At 44.9% G+C, this 7,720-nt stretch overlaps 3 non-coding genes and 1 pseudogene across 3 annotated transcripts; all 4 read left to right on the top strand.

The window, feature by feature from the left end:
• LOC130306368 (U2 spliceosomal RNA) lies at positions 1-191 on the top strand. Its single transcript, XR_008855733.1, has one exon. It is a non-coding gene; the product is annotated as a U2 spliceosomal RNA (small nuclear RNA).
• Positions 192-2,280: 2,089 nt separating this feature from the next.
• On the top strand, positions 2,281-2,471 carry LOC130306366 (U2 spliceosomal RNA). The gene has a single exon (XR_008855731.1). It is a non-coding gene; the product is annotated as a U2 spliceosomal RNA (small nuclear RNA).
• Positions 2,472-4,562: 2,091 nt separating this feature from the next.
• Positions 4,563-4,692, top strand: LOC130306382 (U2 spliceosomal RNA; annotated as a pseudogene).
• Positions 4,693-6,140: 1,448 nt separating this feature from the next.
• LOC130306380 (U2 spliceosomal RNA) lies at positions 6,141-6,325 on the top strand. Its single transcript, XR_008855742.1, has one exon. It is a non-coding gene; the product is annotated as a U2 spliceosomal RNA (small nuclear RNA).
• Positions 6,326-7,720: the final 1,395 nt, after the last annotated feature.

The following is a 7,720-nucleotide window of genomic DNA, read 5'->3' as shown; positions in this document are numbered from 1 at the left end:
ATCGCTTCTCGGCCTTTTGGCTAAGATCAAGTGTAGTATCTGTTCTTATCAGTTTAATATCTGATACGTCCCCTACCTGGGGACCATATATTAAATGGATTTTTGAGAACGGGGGCCGATTTCGAAGCTTGCTTCCGTCGCCCTATGCATTGACCCGATATGGCAGTATCTTCGGGTACAGTGCACCACCCCCTTACAGGGTTAAAAAGAAAGATTCCTACTTTCATTGCTACCTGCTTGCTGGCTAGCCAGCTAGCCAGCCCTGTGGGCCTTGCTGCTGCTGCAGCCAAAAAACAAAAGGTGGTGCTGCTGCTGCTTCTGCTGCTTCTGCTTCTGCTTGTGTCTGGCCGCTGTTGGAGCGTCCAGGCACAGGACTTCTGCTGCTGCTGACTAAATGGCCTCCTTAATTGGATCATTTGAGTAGCCAGCACACCTGTGCAGGTAGGGCATGACATGATAGGCAGCTGCCTTGATAGCGGGTGGGTGCTGAATGTTCCTAATTGACAAAATAAGATTAATGCTTATGAAGAAATATAAAATCTCATCCCTTCCCCAATATCGCGCCACACCCCTACCCCTTAATTCCCTGGTTGAACTTGATGGACATATGTCTTTTTTTCGACCGTACTAACTATGTAACTATGTAACATAACATGGGGGGGGGGGGGGGGGTCTCCTGGCTGTTCACACAGGTGTGTCATTGCTGTACATTGACCATGCATTGCTTCTGTGGTATTGCAAAGGCAAAGACAAATGCTTCCAGCCATCCATTGCACTAATGGATTGGTCATCAGCTGGCTGTCTATGTCCCGCATCAATATAGACCAAAGTACAGAGGGTTAGGCTATGCTATTGTGCACCTACCTGATGCATCAGAAGGTGCGAGGCCCTTGCTAAATTCTGTGCACAGACTTTGAGATCTATACTTTAGACTGTATCTAAACCTGCTCCAACATGGACTGACATTCTGGCCTACTTTCAGCCGATGCGACTTGTCTGTCGCTGAACAGTCGCTTTTTATGTATTCAGCACCTATGTATAATGTTGTAAAAATGCTCTAGAAGCTAAAGTCGCAGAAATGTCACACATATTTGGCCTGCAACTTTCTGTGCGACAAATTCAGACAGGAAAAATCAGTATAAATCCTTAGAAAATTATCCCCCAGTGTCTCCATCTGCTGGCGGTATTGAATAAGCATTGCTGCACTGATGGGGTATGCATTAGACGAAAAAAAAGAAGAAAAAGAAGAATAATACGCCCAGAAAAGAGGCGAAAAGGAGAAAAACGTAAAAAAACGTGAGAAAAAAGTAAGAGGAAGAGAAGGGAAAAAAAGGTGGAAATGGGTTTAAAAGTGATTTCGGCGGAGAAATATATATATATATATATATATATATATATATATATATACGCGCACACACACACATATATATAAACGTATTCTCCGTTGAGATATTGCAGCCGCTGCTGTGTCCAGGCCCAGGAGCCTTAGCACTGTGCTGTGATGTCACTCAATACCACTGACATCACTAGGTGTAAACAACATCTCTCCTTTGCTGTGTATGTGACTATGGAGCTGTTTGGTGATGTCGTCTATTATGGCCTTCATAGAAGCAACAGGAGATTGTTGCATCCATCTAGAACCCTCAGAACTACAGTGCTATGATGTCACTCACTTCCACAGGCCTTGCAGAGTGTAAACAACAACAACCCAGCTTTGTTGTGTATGTAACCATAGGGATTTGTGATGTCACCTAGAACCTTCACAGCAGCGACAGCTTTATGAGGAGCATCAGCACTGCTCTGCCTGAGCAGAACCATCACCGCCATAGGTTGTCAAATAACCCGGGTTTAACCCACACAGGTAAGTCCAATGGGGTGCAGGCATGTCCTCTATGCTTACAGCTTCCCGTGGGTGTTGGTTTGATACCGTTTGGGGACAGCCAAGGAGGCATCTGCAGGCAACAAAGGTAGGTGTGTGCTTGTGTGTGTGTTTCCTATGCAGATCCTAAGCCCAGTGTCACATGCAAGTAGGAGGAGTAAGAAGGGTTCCTGGCAAATCCGGGTTATGGATTGCATTTAAAAAGGCCCCGTGGGAGTGCAATGGGCCCCTGTCTTGCTGCTTAGCAATAATGGTATGGGTTTAGGTTCTGCTGTGTGTACTGGTGGTTGACTGCCCCCCAGCCCAGAGTGTGCATGGAAAATTGTCTGGCAGCCTCCCTGACAGCAAGCAGTGATAGTCCCCATGAAGGGCACCTTGTTGGGCCCGCCCCTTTCACGGTTATCGCTTCTCGGCCTTTTGGCTAAGATCAAGTGTAGTATCTGTTCTTATCAGTTTAATATCTGATACGTCCCCTATCTGGGGACCATATATTAAATGGATTTTTGAGAACGGGGGCCGATTTCGAAGCTTGCTTCCGTCGCCCTATGCATTGACCCGATATGGCAGTATCTTCGGGTACAGTGCACCACCCCCTTACAGGGTTAAAAAGAAAGATTCCTACTTTCATTGCTACCTGCTTGCTGGCTAGCCAGCTAGCCAGCCCTGTGGGCCTTGCTGCTGCTGCAGCCAAAAAACAAAAGGTGGTGCTGCTGCTGCTTCTGCTGCTTCTGCTTCTGCTTGTGTCTGGCCGCTGTTGGAGCGTCCAGGCACAGGACTTCTGCTGCTGCTGACTAAATGGCCTCCTTAATTGGATCATTTGAGTAGCCAGCACACCTGTGCAGGTAGGGCATGACATGATAGGCAGCTGCCTTGATAGCGGGTGGGTGCTGAATGTTCCTAATTGACAAAATAAGATTAATGCTTATGAAGAAATATAAAATCTCATCCCTTCCCCAATATCGCGCCACACCCCTACCCCTTAATTCCCTGGTTGAACTTGATGGACATATGTCTTTTTTCGACCGTACTAACTATGTAACTATGTAACATAACATGGGGGGGGGGGGGGGGGTCTCCTGGCTGTTCACACAGGTGTGTCATTGCTGTACATTGACCATGCATTGCTTCTGTGGTATTGCAAAGGCAAAGACAAATGCTTCCAGCCATCCATTGCACTAATGGATTGGTCATCAGCTGGCTGTCTATGTCCCGCATCAATATAGACCAAAGTACAGAGGGTTAGGCTATGCTATTGTGCACCTACCTGATGCATCAGAAGGTGCGAGGCCCTTGCTAAATTCTGTGCACAGACTTTGAGATCTATACTTTAGACTGTATCTAAACCTGCTCCAACATGGACTGACATTCTGGCCTACTTTCAGCCGATGCGACTTGTCTGTCGCTGAACAGTCGCTTTTTATGTATTCAGCACCTATGTATAATGTTGTAAAAATGCTCTAGCAGCTAAAGTCGCAGAAATGTCACACATATTTGGCCTGCAACTTTCTGTGCGACAAATTCAGACAGGAAAAATCAGTATAAATCCTTAGAAAATTATCCCCCAGTGTCTCCATCTGCTGGCGGTATTGAATAAGCATTGCTGCACTGATGGGGTATGCATTAGACGAAAAAAAAGAAGAAAAAGAAGAATAATACGCCCAGAAAAGAGGCGAAAAGGAGAAAAACGTAAAAAAACGTGAAAAAAAAGTAAGAGGAAGAGAAGGGAAAAAAAGGTGGAAATGGGTTTAAAAGTGATTTCGGCGGAGAATATATATATATATATATATATATATATATATATATATATATACGCGCACACACACACATATATATAAACGTATTCTCCGTTGAGATATTGCAGCCGCTGCTGTGTCCAGGCCCAGGAGCCTTAGCACTGTGCTGTGATGTCACTCAATACCACTGACATCACTAGGTGTAAACAACATCTCTCCTTTGCTGTGTATGTGACTATGGAGCTGTTTGGTGATGTCGTCTATTATGGCCTTCATAGAAGCAACAGGAGATTGTTGCATCCATCTAGAACCCTCAGAACTACAGTGCTATGATGTCACTCACTTCCACAGGCCTTGCAGAGTGTAAACAACAACAACCCAGCTTTGTTGTGTATGTAACCATAGGGATTTGTGATGTCACCTAGAACCTTCACAGCAGCGACAGCTTTATGAGGAGCATCAGCACTGCTCTGCCTGAGCAGAACCATCACCGCCATAGGTTGTCAAATAACCCGGGTTTAACCCACACAGGTAAGTCCAATGGGGTGCAGGCATGTCCTCTATGCTTACAGCTTCCCGTGGGTGTTGGTTTGATACCGTTTGGGGACAGCCAAGGAGGCATCTGCAGGCAACAAAGGTAGGTGTGTGCTTGTGTGTGTGTTTCCTATGCAGATCCTAAGCCCAGTGTCACATGCAAGTAGGAGGAGTAAGAAGGGTTCCTGGCAAATCCGGGTTATGGATTGCATTTAAAAAGGCCCCGTGGGAGTGCAATGGGCCCCTGTCTTGCTGCTTAGCAATAATGGTATGGGTTTAGGTTCTGCTGTGTGTACTGGTGGTTGACTGCCCCCCAGCCCAGAGTGTGCATGGAAAATTGTCTGGCAGCCTCCCTGACAGCAAGCAGTGATAGTGCCCATGAAGGGCACCTTGTTGGGCCCGCCCCTTTCACGGTTATCGCTTCTCGGCCTTTTGGCTAAGATCAAGTGTAGTATCTGTTTGCTTGATCTGGCTGGAAGGTGCCCGGGGTACCCGCTCCTTTTCCCTGGGGGATCGTCCCATCTATATGGTGGGACTAAACCCCCTTGCTGACATCAGGGTTGCGGCTTAGTCCCCGGGCAACGAGGAGCGATCACTACCTACCTGCCTGCAGTAGGGGAGGTGTTTTTTCTGCGATGGAGGAGGCTGGCAAGAAAGAAGAGCCTGCTGGAGGTGTACCTAGCTACGCCAGACTACGAAATGGAGTCCGAATTACTCTTTTGGATGCTGGAAAGAAGGAGAGAGGTTTATTCTTCGTGGTGGAGGAGATTTTGTTCCAGCTTTTTGAGCTGAGGAAGGACCAGATATTATCGATGCTGGAATTTCCAAGAAGTGGAGTCTATGATGTGGTTCTGGTTTCGGAGGAGGACTATGGTGTGTTCTGCAATAAAGCATTGCTGTGGAAGTCGCACCCTAAGTTGGGAGGGGTAGAGATTACTCCCCATTTCCCGACTCGGGAAAGACTTATAACTGTGAGGATGTACAGTCCGTATATCACAGAAGAAGAGATTGTTCTGTTCCTTTCTAGATTCTGTGAGGAGGTGAAGCCAAAAGGCAAGATCTATAATCAATATGGACTTTGGACGACAAAGTGGAAATTTCAAGTGAAGTTTCAGAAAACACCTGATGGAAAGCTAATTTATCCCCCAGGGCGTTTTAAGATTGGCCCAGTAAATGGTGACCTGTTCTTTTCAGGCATGGACGACTTTTGTCGAAAGTGTAAAAGGTATGGCCATAGGAAAGATTTTTGTGATATTGTTTGGTGCTATAAATGCCAAGAAGAAGGCCATGAGCCAGAAGCATGTAAGGTGAAGAAAAAGTGTCATCTATGTGGTGATGAGGGACACCTGGCAGTAATGTGTCCTAAGAAGAAGAAGAAGAAAAAGGAGGTTATGAAACGAAGTAGGGAGGAGGAAACTGATGTGAGGGAAGAACCTGAAGAGGAGGAAACTCCAACCAGGAAAGTGATGGAGGAGAAGAAAAGGAAAGAAAATGAAGAAGAATATGTACCGGTAGAGTATGGAGGCTCTCTTGATGTTGTCTTCAAGAGTGTGTCAAAAAAAAGAGAAAAAAGCCTTTGACGAGGATTTGGGAAATCTGAAAGAAAGATTGGGAATCAAAGTCAATGAAGCAAGGGATAAAGTCTATTGTTCCTTTCACGCAGATATAGATAGATTTGTGGAAACATACAAGGTTCCAGCGTGGCTGGCGATTCCAGCCAAAAGTGAGATGCTGAGTGGATCTATAACTTGTGGTTTCTTAGACTTCTTGATGGTCTTTGCATGGAGAAGAGGAATGACATTTGGGTAATTTTTCTTTAAGAAATTATAGAATTATAGTATGGTTAGTTTTGGTTTGATAATTTTTTTATGTTTTAAATATGGTTTCTTTTATTGTTTAAAAAAAAAAAAAAAAAAGAGATAAAGAAATAAAGAAAAACGGGTTTTCCTGATGATGAACAAAAAATCAAGCTCAAATAAGATCTTAGAGCTCTGATGGAGTTCTGAGGGTTAACTAAAAAAAAAAATCTGTTCTTATCAGTTTAATATCTGATACGTCCCCTATCTGGGGACCATATATTAAATGGATTTTTGAGAACGGGGGCCGATTTCGAAGCTTGCTTCCGTCGCCCTATGCATTGACCCGATATGGCAGTATCTTCGGGTACAGTGCACCACCCCCTTACAGGGTTAAAAAGAAAGATTCCTACTTTCATTGCTACCTGCTTGCTGGCTAGCCAGCTAGCCAGCCCTGTGGGCCTTGCTGCTGCTGCAGCCAAAAAACAAAAGGTGGTGCTGCTGCTGCTTCTGCTGCTTCTGCTTCTGCTTGTGTCTGGCCGCTGTTGGAGCGTCCAGGCACAGGACTTCTGCTGCTGCTGACTAAATGGCCTCCTTAATTGGATCATTTGAGTAGCCAGCACACCTGTGCAGGTAGGGCATGACATGATAGGCAGCTGCCTTGATAGCGGGTGGGTGCTGAATGTTCCTAATTGACAAAATAAGATTAATGCTTATGAAGAAATATAAAATCTCATCCCTTCCCCAATATCGCGCCACACCCCTACCCCTTAATTCCCTGGTTGAACTTGATGGACATATGTCTTTTTTTCGACCGTACTAACTATGTAACTATGTAACATAACATGGGGGGGGGGGGGGGGTCTCCTGGCTGTTCACACAGGTGTGTCATTGCTGTACATTGACCATGCATTGCTTCTGTGGTATTGCAAGGGCAAAGACAAATGCTTCCAGCCATCCATTGCACTAATGGATTGGTCATCAGCTGGTTGTCTATGTCCCGCATCAATATAGACCAAAGTACAGAGGGTTAGGCTATGCTATTGTGCACCTACCTGATGCATCAGAAGGTGCGAGGCCCTTGCTAAATTCTGTGCACAGACTTTGAGATCTATACTTTAGACTGTATCTAAACCTGCTCCAACATGGACTGACATTCTGGCCTACTTTCAGCCGATGCGACTTGTCTGTCGCTGAACAGTCGCTTTTTATGTATTCAGCACCTATGTATAATGTTGTAAAAATGCTCTAGAAGCTAAAGTCGCAGAAATGTCACACATATTTGGCCTGCAACTTTCTGTGCGACAAATTCAGACAGGAAAAATCAGTATAAATCCTTAGAAAATTATCCCCCAGTGTCTCCATCTGCTGGCGGTATTGAATAAGCATTGCTGCACTGATGGGGTATGCATTAGACGAAAAAAAAGAAGAAAAAGAAGAATAATACGCCCAGAAAAGAGGCGAAAAGGAGAAAAACGTAAAAAAACGTGAAAAAAAAAGTAAGAGGAAGAGAAGGGAAAAAAAGGTGGAAATGGGTTTAAAAGTGATTTCGGCGGAGAAATATATATATATATATATATATGTATATATATATATATATATATATATACGCGCACACACACACATATATATAAACGTATTCTCCGTTGAGATATTGCAGCCGCTGCTGTGTCCAGGCCCAGGAGCCTTAGCACTGTGCTGTGATGTCACTCAATACCACTGACATCACTAGGTGTAAACAACATCTCTCCTTTGCTGTGTATGTGACTATGGAGCTG

Source organism: Hyla sarda, unplaced genomic scaffold, assembly GCF_029499605.1.
Source record: "Hyla sarda isolate aHylSar1 unplaced genomic scaffold, aHylSar1.hap1 scaffold_1369, whole genome shotgun sequence".
Lineage (NCBI taxonomy): Eukaryota > Metazoa > Chordata > Amphibia > Anura > Hylidae > Hyla > Hyla sarda.
This window is presented reverse-complemented; position numbering and strand designations above follow the sequence as displayed.